This window comes from Carlito syrichta, unplaced genomic scaffold (genome assembly GCF_000164805.1).
Source record: "Carlito syrichta isolate Samal-C Ts95f unplaced genomic scaffold, Tarsius_syrichta-2.0.1 Scaffold302293, whole genome shotgun sequence".
NCBI classification, from domain to species: Eukaryota; Metazoa; Chordata; class Mammalia; order Primates; family Tarsiidae; genus Carlito; species Carlito syrichta.
This window is the reverse complement of record NW_007246389.1, coordinates 198,852-209,906: the sequence shown is the minus strand read 5'-3', so window position 1 is coordinate 209,906 and position 11,055 is coordinate 198,852.

Below are 11,055 nucleotides of genomic sequence, written 5' to 3'. Positions count from 1 at the left end.
CTGCGCTACCACGCCCGGCTAATTTTTTTTGATTTATTGTAGAGATGAGGTCTCGCCAAGTTGCCCAGGCAGGTCTTGAACCCACAGGCTCAGACAATCCACTCACCTCAGCCTCCCAAAGGCGTGGGATTACAGGCTGAGCCACTGAGCCCAGCCAGCCTGACTCTTCTTAAGCAAAAGTAGTTGGATCAGGCTCAGTGGTTCAGCCTATAATCCCAGCACTTTGGGAAGCTGAGGCGAGTGGATTGCCTGAGTCTACAGGTTCGAGACCAGCCTGGCCAACTTGGAGAACCTCATCTCTACAATAAATAAAAAATTAGGTGGGTGCAGTAGCACACTCCTGTAGTTCCGGCTACTTGGAAGGCTGAGACAGAAGGATCACCTGAGCCCAGCAGGTCGACACTGGGGTGGCCATAAGTGTGCCACTGCTCTCCAGCCTGGGCAATGGAGTGAGACTTCAACTCAAAACAAAAAAAAAGAAAGAAAGAAAGAAAAAAATTGAAAATGTACTTGGCACATATTGTCTCCTTGCTGAGTTTTTTAAAAAAGTTCCTATTTTTATATGCACATGTCTACCTCTGCCTAAGATGACCTTCCCCTTCCTTTTCTATGCCAATAAATCTTCCCCTTCTCTTAAGACCCGTAGCCCAGCCTGTGTGTTAGACTAGTCTCCATTGGTCCTTCTAGCGCCACTCTTTAGTCTTCTCTATCCTAGTTTTTGCCCCAGGATTGTATCTCCTGGGCTTCCTTGCTGTTTATTATTTGGTTGATTGGATTGTTGGAGGCATTAACAGGTTATCAGAGATTGGGTATTTATTCCTCAACTCCCAACCTGAGCTTTCAGTCCTGCCTCTACAGACTCAGCTACCGTCCAGCAGCCCCCTCTTCCATGGCATCAATGGCTCCAATAACAGTGTTTTTTCCCTCCTTTATCCTTCTAGGCCTGGAGTGGTGATGACTTCCCACTATTGCTAGTCCTTGAATCCACCACTGTGATTAGTCTTCTTAACTGCCGACTCCTCAGTAAATATTTCCTTAGTTAAACTCTCTGGAGTGTGCCATCTGCTTCCTGCCAGATCCTCAACTATGCTGTCACTTGAGGGTTCTCTCTTCTCTTGGCTCCCATAACTTACTGTCAGGATCAGTTCCCTGTCATTCAGTATATATACCCTGGTACTACTTGATTCATTTACATCTGGTATTTCCATGTCCTCCAACCACAGTGCAAATTCCTGTGGGTTGGGTCTAGTTAATACAGCATTAACAATCTCTTCACATGATGCCATGCTCAGTCAGTGTTTATCAATGAAAACTATGATAAGGTGTATTGAAAAAAATCACAACTGCATAAGCAAAGTGAATTCAAATCAGTTATTTTCTTTTGTACTGCTAGTTATTTGAAGTGATTTGAACTCAGTTACTGTTCCATGACATTTCAAAGCCAGCAGAGGCATAGCCATTATAATTTGAGTTCCGCTGCTCAGATGCTGTGTTTTCCTAACCTCCTGGTTCTTGATGGTGTTCTGTGTATCGGTAGCTGCTGAATAAGGAACTCTAAGTAAAACTGGGAGTTTCTGTACTGGCTTCTTCCACTGAAACCAATATTCTCTCCCTTCAAAACTCTTTGCTGTATTATCCTATTCCTGGTCTGCAGGGAGCAAATATTCTCCTTGCTTTATAAGTCTAAAGCCTGGTGCTACATTGTGCCCAAACATGTGCTTCATAAATGCCTTTTTGTCCCATGATTCAATGAGTTTTTCTTTAAATATTTAATGATGTAAAAATTGGTGTAAGTGCTTCCTTAGGGAATCTTGGTAAAATACAAGGATGTAATCAAATGCTTTGCAAATTGTACTTATTTATTTATAACTCTAATTTAAAAAGAAGGACCAGAGTTGTGAAAGGGATGTTCATATTTCACAGAAAACGTATCCTATGGAATGAGAGATAATTATTCCTAAGAAAAGAGGAGAAATGCCAAGTCATTTCCTAGAGTTATTGCTTCTTATCCATCTAGTGTTGTAATAGTTATTTGTGTGGGCAATTTAAAAAGCTTTTTCTTCTGCTCTCTGCTAAATATGTCTCCATCTGCCTAATTCTGCCATAAGGGGTCTCAGCTTTACCTCATGGCTCTGGTTATTTTCACACCAAAAATCTATACCCAAGTTCTGCTTTTCCTCGACCAGAATGATGAGAAAGACGAATAGAGAGGAATACTGGGCATTTTAGTCCACAATCCACCTTGATGATTTCATGGAGGGGCTTGGAATATATGAAGCTCATGTCTAGACTAGGTGACCAAGGCCACATTATGATTGGTGATTCACCATGTCATTTTCGTGGGCTCTAGGCGCTTTTGTTTTCTTGGGCCCTTTCCTCCACTGAAACTATGAAAACTTAGATTTTATGACTGGGTGTTGGCATAATGACAAATACATTAATATTATATATTAAAACCTTTTTGTGGACCCCCTAAAGGTGTCTCGGTCCTTAGGCACTGTGTTTCCTGTGCCCAAGAAATGAGTCAGCCCTGTAAGGGAGCAATGGGAAAAGAATGCAGCTTAACTCCCTTTTCAGGGTCTAAAGATACCTGGGTTCTAATCTGTTTGCAGTGATGCCTGAGTTGAGAGGTTATGCCCATAAATAAGGCAAATCAGTGTTTTTCCTCTGAAAGACCTTGGGGCTTTGGAGGGATGGACAGTTGTGGACCACAAAGCTTGACCACCTCTCAGATTTGGGCTGCTCACCCCTTCCTTGTCCTAGGCTGATATTGCCTTTTACATATGACACAGATAGTGTTACAAACTCTACTCTGGGAGAGTCCGGGATGATTGTCCCATTTCACAGATGGGGAGGCTAAGGCATGGTAAGATGAACCTGGGTAGTTTATTCTTCTGCCTCTGATTCCATTTCCAATGTCTTGCTGCTTTCTTGGCAACAGAAAGAAAACATATTTGAGACATATTGTTTCTGACTATAAGGTAATTCTCATTTATTATTAAATTTTGGAAAATATAAGAAGTTGAGATTTTTTAAAAGTCAATAACTTCCTTAATCCCATCTCCCAGAGCCAACCACTGCCCACTGCTTCATGAGATTATATAAATGGGTAACCATTCACACAGGTAAGATAGTGCTATTTGAGCTCCTGAGTACTACCTAGTAGTGGCTATAATTGCTACTATTTCTGCCTGATGTCTTCTTGAACTGTAAAATAGCTGGATTTTACAATATCTTCCCCTCAAATGCTTATAAACAAAAATTTTTTAAAAAATTTTTGTAGAGATAGGGTCTTGCTATATTGCCCAGGCTGGTCTCACACTCCTGGGCTCAAGTGATCCTCCCGCCTCAGCCTCCCAATGTGCTGGGATTATAGACATGAGCCACCACACCCGGTCATAAGCTACAATATAACCGAAAAGGGCAGATTGCAAGATTTATATACAGAATGATCTCGATTGTGTAGAAACATGCTAAAAAATGAGGAAAGCAATAGATAATTATGTCAACAGTAGTATCAGTTGTCCATCAGCCATGGGAGCTCCTGTGTGAAGGACAGATTTCTGGGGGGATGGTAGCTTTTCAGCACTGCATAAACCCTCCCCGGAAGGCAATTTCCTCATGTTCCTTAGAATAAACTTGTTCCTGTTTATACTCCTAAGAAGAGGGCAAGAGGAAGCATGATCCCTCCATGCCTGAACCCCATACCTTTGGAGGCATTTATCTTCTTTCAGATCCTCTTCCCTGTGCCCACCCATGATGCAGCAGCTCCTGCAGGCTTCTATTGGTATTTGAGGCTTGCAATGGTTTTTCCCAGCTAGCCTCTTGGGAACATGAATCTATTCTCTTCATAAGAGCAAAGATACAATTAAAGCTACGCATCAGAGAGCAATGAAGGGAACTAACAACTCCACATTACTATGGAAAAGATGCTATTGAGCAAGGTCAATTTCTGCTAGCAGACTCTTCTTACCGTTGCCACAAATGCAGACGAGTGTCTCCTAGTGCCTCTGCAGCCACTCAAGTCTGGCTCATCCCAGAGATACAGGGATCTGCAGGCAAAATATTTTTCCTTCCTTAGTGGCTTGATTCAGTGCCTTACAATGTTTTCTTTATTTCTTCCCTAAATCTTGTCTACTAAGGTACCATCCCATGTCTGTTTTCTTTATGAAGACAGAGAACATTGACTTATGCATCCTCATCTGATAACTTTCTGAAGCCCAATGCTGGGATGCTGTTTCTCCTAAAGTTCAAAATCTCCAAGTTCCTGAGTCCAGGGATTCGAGACCAGCCTGGACAACTTGACAAGACCTCATCTCTACAATAAATCAAAGAATTATCTGGGTGTGGTGGCAGGTGCCTAGGATCTCAGCTACTTGGAAGGCTGAGGCAGAAGGATCGCCTGAGCTCAGCAGGTTGAGACTATTGTAGCTGTGAGTGTGCCACTGCACGCCAACCTGGGCGGCAGAGTAAGACTCTGACCAAAAAAAAAAAAAAATAGTCAAGTCCTCGTTTGGTTTGTAAAGTGAACTTTGAAGTCAGACAAATTTGGGTCAAATCCGTTTTTTGTCACTTACTGCTTATGTTACCTAGGGTAGGCTGCTCACCTGCATGAGTTTCAGTTTTGTTACTGACAAAGAGGGGATAATAATACCCATTTCAGAGGTTGTGGAATAAATGACATCACTGAAGCAAAGCACAATTCCTAAAGTGGAAGGTATTCTGCAAATGTTTCTCCTTCATTCAGTTTTTATAATGGTTTGGTGATGGGAATATCAGCGATATTGAGTGTCATATTAAATTGGTTTTTAATTTTAAAATGTGAATTTTTACATGTATTGTTTACTTTGTGGATTAATTATAATTCCAAATTGTCTTCTCACATACTCAGGTTATGACTTATCATTTAATATGCCAGGATTCATTCATTCATCCAACAAATATTTAAATATCTTATACAGTCATTGTATGCTTGGGGAATGAAAACCACCTTAAGTATAAGCTCGGTCCAGACATGCTCAGGAAATGAAATCTGCCAGGAAGAAAATCTTGTGTGGAAGGAGTTCAGGACAGTGGAAGATGGGTTCAGAGAAGCACTGCTACCAGTAGAGATACTTCTTAAATGCTGGCAGAAAAAAATCCTAACAAAATCCTGACTGCAGAAGAATCCTGAGAGCCTGGACTTGCCTCTCATTTTTGAATTACATTTATTCTGAGAACCAAGCAGAGTGCTGTGTCAATCTGCTATGAGGGAGGCAGAGATATAAATAGAATATGTGCTGGAAATAGAAAATAAGATGAAAGATGGCATTTTAGGCTTTCACGGCTACCCCCCACCCCTTCAGCAGAGGAAGAAAAGCCATCCAGTTTTGGTGGAGGCAAGAAATTCAGGAGCCACAGTTCCAAGAGAAGTAGAAAGGAGGGAGGAAGTGGAAAGTATGAAAGTGGTGAAAAGTGGAGAGGTGGGAAGAACTGAGTGAGATGTGAACAGAGGGGTGGGAGGGTAAGCTGGCCTCCTGGGCAGATGAGAGGAAATCAAAGAAAAACCCAGAGCGAGAACAAAGAGTGAAGATTTACTCAGCTGGAGAGAAATTTGAAATCACAAGATAGCAATAACACATGGCCAGAGAGAGAGAGATTGGTTTGGAAAAGAATTAAAAGGCTTATGTCATGAAAATGGAGACTGATAAGACTGTAAGATAAAAGACACAGCATTCCCAGGTAGCTCCATTTACCTTTCCCCTAAAGTAGACTTGACCTTCAACCCTCAAGGTGAGTATCTTCAAAAGTATTGCTGAATTTTATAATGAGGTATCATTCCTCAAGTATGGGAAAATGTGTTCTAACTATGGTTGAGGAAGGCTGTAGTGGGGAAAAGTTTTGGAGTTAGAGGTGGGTTCTAGTTTCAGTGTTGCCATCAACTAGACATGTGACCTCAAACAAGTCACTTGACTAACCTCTGTGAGTGTTTTTGAATACTGACTCTCCTATGAACTGCCTGTTTGATCTTGATCTATTTACTTCCCTTATCTAGGCTTAAAAAAAAATTCACACAGTGATAGTTATTAGATTCCATGTCTTAAAAGCTGCTGTCTGGTATAAAATTCTACACTTTCATACTTGGATGAATAGTTTGGATGGGAGAGAATAGTGACCCCTAATTTGTTTTACAGTAAGAAACAGCTCTCATAGAGGTCATTAAGCTTAGATGTTGGATGAATTGGTGGCTTAAAGTCCTGCTGTAGCCAGGGTATGTCCCCTTTTTGTATGGCAGCGACTCATGCCTTCCACCATCTCTCTGTATTGCTGGGGTGCCAAGTTTGGGTCAGTACTGCTTGAGTTGGGGGGTTCCACAGTGTTAGTCCATACAAGAGTGTTTTTATCAGATACCCTCCCAGAATAATTTGGAAGAGGTCTATAGAGGTCATAAAATGGAAGTTCTTTGAGGAAACCTTGAGAAAAACATTATAACAGCACTCTGCCATGAAGATGAGATACTCCCAGTTGTCTTGTAAGTGGAAGGTATGGCACTGTAGGTATGGTTCTGCTTCATTGCGCCAAACTGATCAAAGTTTTGTGGCCAAAACTAGGATTTGGAGTAGTTATAACTCAGAGTACACCCAAGTATATCAACATTCAGAAGTATGACATGAGGTGGTACTGCCCAAAATTATTAATCAGGAGCAGCCAGGTGATATTATATACATTCTTTTACCTGTCTTACAAATAACATCATCAATTCACCTGATGCAAATCATGTGTCCTTCCACTGGTCCTTGAGTTTTACTGATGTTTCATTGACCAGAGGTCCTTAGAAATCCCTATAGAGATAATCCAACTTATCTATGGAGATTCTATTACTTCTGCTCTGGTTTCTGCTCTGTCTTCTGCTCATGTATTCCTTGCCTCTGAAGGAAATAGAATGCAAAACGCTATCCCCTTTAGAGGGATAATGCTGTATCTTCTCAGTCTTTGTTACATTGTCTAGTAGGGGAATTCTCAAATAGCTCAGGTAAACTGTCCAAAGATATTACTTGTTTTGCCAACTCTTACACATTTAGGACAATAGGTATGAATCCAGTTACTGAGCCACTGAATCACTGTCTGGGGAGTATCAGTCTTGGACATTGAGAGTCTGGCCTAAGAGACAGGAGACTTACTGTCATATCAAGGATTGTATACAACACGCTCCACATCTGGGGATGAATGTGGTACTTGGCCAGAAACCATTCTTTGAAGGTTGAAGTGATGAAGCCACTATCAGTAGTCAGATGTGTAGCCCTGGAAGGCAACATCAGCATCACCTGGAAGTTTGTCAGAAAAGCAGAGTTTCAGGCCCCAAGTCAGAGCTACTGGACCAAGACTTTATTTGGCAAGATTGCCAGGTGATTTGTACGCCCATTTGATAAGCACTGTTTGGGCCCTCCTTTTGAAAAGAATACAGTATAAGTGTCTCTTGTAGAGGGTTACCATAGGCCAGTCATTTATATTGTAACAAGAACAGCTTAATCAGATTACTTCTCATTTGTCTCTCAGCTAAAATAAGCCAGAATGGAAATTTGGGGTTAAAGGAAGGAAATGTCACCAAGCTCCCAATTCCTGACCCCTACTGTAACTTAAGCTCTCACCACAGGGATCTAGCACATAGTAGGACTCAACATATTTTTTGTCATTTAGCTCAATAACTGATTCACAAAAAAAGAATATGTGGTTTTGTGTCTTTAACTATTTGCCATATACTCAGGTATGGTAGGCAGAATAGTAGACCTCAAATGTCCATTTCCTAATCTCTAGAACTTGTGAACATGTTACTTTACATGGTCAAGGGGAACTAAAGTTGCTGGTAGAATTAAGGTCACTAGTCAGCTGATTTTAAGAGAGTTTCCTGGACTATCCAGGTGGGTCCGATGTAATCACAAGGATCCTGAAAAGTGGAAGAGGGAGACTGAAGAATTAGAGTCAGAGATGTGAGAAGGACTAGACCTGCCCTTGCTGGTTTTAAGGCTGGAGAGAGAGGGCCATGAGTTGAGGGACGTGGGTGATCTCTAGAAGCTGAAAAAGGCAAGGAAATACCCCTAGATCCTTTGGGAAAGAACACAGTCCTGCCAATGCTTTGATTTTTTTGCCACCTAAGACCTGTGTTAGGCATCTTACCTACAGAACTCTATGATAATAAATGTACATTGTTTTAAGCTACTAAGTTTATGGTAATTTATTATGGCAGCAATAGAGAACTAATAAGCCAGGGAATCATTAGTGCATTCATTTTGAATATGAAAAACAGATGAAACACAAGATATATGTCTCTCTCTCTCTCTCTTTCTAATTTTTTCCTTCTCATGTCTTTTGGAATTCAGGTGCACATGCTTGAGGTAATCTTGCTTCTCAGTACATGGAATATTACTGTCTATTCATGGAAGAACCAACCTCCTCTCTTCTTAAAAAGATTCTTTCAAAATTTATTTTTCCCCCTTCACCTATCATTTCTAATCCCACTACCCTCCTCCAATAGACATCCACTCAAATACATTGAATTTAGTCCTTCCGATATATCTGACAGAGGTTTATTTAGATATGTGTGTACCCTTACAAAAATATACAAGACTGCTTTGTGTGTGCATTTGATACAGAAATGGAATTGTGCTATAAATTTCATTCTGTTTTTGCTTTTTTCTCTCAACTTTTTTTGAGATTAATCCAGGTTTCTATATGGAAATCTAGTTCATTATCCTGTTGTATACCATGTCTTACCTGTATATTCCTTAGAGATGTATACCTAAGTTGCCCTCAGTAGAGTGGCAGTGAAGCTCCTTAGGCACATCTCATCTCCTTGTGTTATCTGGGAAGAAGTGAGCTGGCTGGATTTAGGGTGCTCGGCTGAACTTCAGTAGTGGACAAGGGACCTTTATCCCCATCTTTTAGCCAATGTTTGACAATATCTGATCCAAAAAGTCACATAGCAATGAGTGACAGCTAACTATGAACAGGAGTATTGCATAGATGATTTAGTGGAAATCATGCCATGAATGCAAAACAAAGAGGGATAAGTTAGAAAATATTAATAATTCTTGGAGGAAAAGGCTTACAAGAAGTGACAGGTGTGGCTGGGAAGGGGAAAGCCCTCCCAGGTAAGAAGGATGTATTTGGGGATCTCAGGGGCTCTGACTGCTCACCATTGAGTGGATCTTATGGGAAGGGAGATTGCCCTTCTCCTGGTTATATCTATCTGGGACTCAATCCAGTCTCCAGTCTATTTCTAGTCTTCCACCCACCACACTGCCCAAAGAAAGAGGTTTTTACTAAACTTCCCTGGGGATGTGAGGGGATCTCTTGACTCAGCTTCCAACTCTTCTTCTCTAACTCCTTCTTTGTCACTTTGCAAATGTGTACAATTTGATGAATTTTGATAAATGCATACCCCTGGAAAACCACTGCAATCAATACATGGTACATATCTATCATCCTAAAATGTTTCCTTGTATATGTTTGCAGTCCATCTTGCCCTAGCCTCATAGAACTACTGATTTTCATTCTGTCACTTCAGAGAAGTTTACATTTTCCAGAGTTTTACATAAATAGAATTGTATAGTGTGTGTCCTTTTGTGGTCCGACTTCTTCTACTCAGCATAATTGTTTTGAGTTATTTGTTTTATTGGCATATCAATGATTTTTTAATTGTGGAATAGTAGTCCACTGTATGAATATATGGCATTGTGTTTGTTAAGGGACATGTGCAGTTTTTTGTTTTTTTTTGTATTTCACTATTATCATTAAAGCTGCTATGAATATTCATTTACGGTCTTTTGTGTGGTCATATGCTTTAATTTTCTTGGATAAATACTTAGGAGTTCAATGACTGGGTCATATGACAGGTTTGTGTGAAACATTTTAAGAAACTGCCACATTCTTTTTCAAAGTGATTGTGCCACTTTACATTCTCAATAGCATTGTAGGAGAGTCCAGTTGTTTCCATGTCCTAGTCAAGGGTTGGTATAGTCAGTCTTCTTCATTTCTTGCCATTCTAATGGGTATGTAATGGTATTTCATTGTGATTTATTTACATAGTGACTAATGCTCAACACCAACAAATCATGTTGGATATTTTTCATGTGCTTATTTGCCATTCATATGACTTCTTTGGTGAAGTGTATCTTAAAATCTTTTGCCTATTTAAAAATTGTGTTGTTTGTGTTCTTATTATTGAATTGTAAGAGTTCTTTATATATTCTATATGTATGTTTTTTGTCAGTTATGTATATTGTAAATATTTTCTGCAACTTTACTTTTTATTTTTTAAAACAATGCCTTTCAAAGAACATTTAAAAATTTTGATCAAGTCTAACTTATCAGCTTTTTGTTTCATTGTGCTTTTTGCATAGTAATAAACCTTTGTCTACCTCAAAATTGCAAATATTTTCTGCTATGCTTTCTTCTAAACATTGTATAGTTTTACAATGTTTTATATCATTGTGTATATTCTTAATTTCCTCCTTTGGTCTCTGGGATCCTTGGGCCCATGAGTCTTTTCTGGAAGGGTCAACAGTATCTCTTTTTACCCATAATGGGAGCAAATCTTAACACTAGCTAGAATCCTTTGATTACATCATCAGTCATTTGAACTCACAACTACATAAACATGCCAGTGAAAATCCCCCTGAGTGGTTCTTTCCTGCTTAGGCACTGTAGTGTTGAATATAACTAATTATCCTTTCAGGAGCCTAAGTTGTATTAATATTACTCTGAAGAAAAGTGGACAGGGTGCCAGAGCTGATTTAGCTAAAGGAAGAGGGAAGGTGTTCTTGTTCAAATACATAAAGAGAACAAGGGGATCAGGGAGGAGCAAGGCATCTATCCTAGATATTCATGATGAGCCAAGTTCTAGTGAATCAAGTAGAAATAGAAGGATATGATTTCACAACTGATGTTGTGAGGCAGAAGAGCACAAACAGAGGTGCTACCTTGGCACCTGGGGGGAAAGTGACTGAAGGAAGAGGAAGAAGACCTCTTTCCCACTTCACATAGTCTCAGCAATGCTATAATCAGCAAAAACTCTGG